The 1,834-nt window shown below is 44.7% G+C and overlaps 1 protein-coding gene across 1 annotated transcript in view; it reads left to right on the top strand.

The window, feature by feature from the left end:
* COL4A3 (collagen, type IV, alpha 3 (Goodpasture antigen)) overlaps window positions 1–1,834 on the top strand; it is a 151,588-nt gene that overhangs the window by 71,993 nt on the left and 77,761 nt on the right. The gene's annotated exons all lie outside the window — the stretch shown is intronic.

The following is a 1,834-nucleotide window of genomic DNA, read 5'->3' on the forward strand; positions in this document are numbered from 1 at the left end:
CTATATAGAATATTCAAATGATAATCGAAGTCAACATTTACTCTGTGCCAGGCCCTAAGTCATGTTTTCGTCACTGTATGTCACCTACTCCTCACGTCAATCCCATAAATCATGACTATGGTGACACATAGCATAGTTCCCATTATTATCTCCATTCGGGGATAAGGAAACTGACACTCGGAGCACATAAGTAATTTGTCCTGGGTCACACAGCTAACAGGTGGCAAAATCAGAGCTCAAACCCAGTTTTATATTGTGTGTGGGTTTCTCCTCACACCAAACAATTCTCTAACTCTCTGGACACCAACTGGATGTCCTACAATTCAGATATGACACTAACTACCTGGAGTTCGTGTAGACCCCATTGGTTAAGGGCTAAGTCCCACAAGACTGTCCCCACTTCAGATGCCAATCACAAGTAGTGGGTCCCCAGGTTACCCACACTTCTGTCCAACTTGGCTGCAAATCAGGGGTTCCTGTGACCTCCCCCTCAGGTTTGATAATTTGCTACAATGGCTCACAGAACTCAGGGAAACACTTACATTTACTGGTTTCTTATGAAGGATATGATAAAGGATACAGATGAACAGCCTGGTTAAGAGGTATTAATGGGGTGAAGTCCAGAAGAGTCCCAAGTGCAGATGGTCTGGCTGCTCCGAGAAGCTGGAGCTGACCTCAACAAACCAGAGCCCACGTGTGGCCGGAGCCCCTTGCACTTGGCAGTGGAGGCCCAGGTGGCCGATGTGTTGGAGCTTCTCCTGAAGCTCCCCTCTTCTGTCTGTGGGGACATAAGCTACCAGTGCAGGGTCTAAGCATCCATTGACTTCCTTTAGGCAGGGGCTCGGGTTTTCTTCCATTGCTCTGATAGCTTCTGTCCCACCCTCCTGGCAAATGGATGTTCACCAACTGGAAAGCTCTCTGAACTCCATACTTGAGGGATTCTTCTGGAGGCTTCAACACCTAGGCATGAACTATCATTAATTCAATCTTCAGCTCCTCTCCTCTCACAGGAGGATGGCACCAGAGCTGAAAATTCCAAGCTTCTAATTGCAGCTTGCTTTTGCTGGTGACCAGCCCCCATTTGGGATCCCACCAACAGATGCCTCATTAGAACAAAAGATGCTCCTATCACCCAGGAAATTCCAAGGGATTTAGGAGCTCTGTGTTCCGAACCAAGGTCAAAGACTAAATATTAGAACAAAAGATGATCTTTGTACCCTATCACTCAGAAAATTAGAAGGATTTCAGGAGTTCTGTGCACATATTTATGTCACATACATGATGCCAGAATCAAACTCTTGGAGCCAAAGAAACTGAATCCACACCTACAGTTTATAAATAAAAATGCAAAAGCTTGCTGTTTCCCAGGAATTCTGCCATTTCCATGTCTATCATATTCATTTATGTGTTCTCTTGTTCCATGTCCCCGTCTTTTGACCTTAATTTTGAAAAAGCCATTGAGATTCTGGGCAGGGTCTGAACATCCATTGACTTCCTCTGGGCATGGGCTCAGGTTTTCCTCCATTGCACTGATAGAATGAGTTTGCCGCTTCAACCCTGGACGTAGATCAGCCTAATGCCAACTGCTTCCTTTTCATCTTGTTCTCTATGCCCTCCTCTGCTTGATTGCCCCCAACATTTCTTTAGAGATGCAGCAATACTTTAAAATAATAGTTGTAAACACACGGTGCTTAGTGTGGGCTACATGACATGCAGGTATTCCACAAGATTAATTCAGAAACTCTGAGTGCCATGTTGCCTTAGAGTCATCTAATAAAGCATAGCTTATAGATGTAGCTACAAAAGATAATTTGAGCAAAGGCAGACAATTAGA

Source organism: Propithecus coquereli, unplaced genomic scaffold (assembly GCF_000956105.1).
Source record: "Propithecus coquereli isolate 6110/MARCELLA unplaced genomic scaffold, Pcoq_1.0 Scaffold18, whole genome shotgun sequence".
NCBI lineage: Eukaryota > Metazoa > Chordata > Mammalia > Primates > Indriidae > Propithecus > Propithecus coquereli.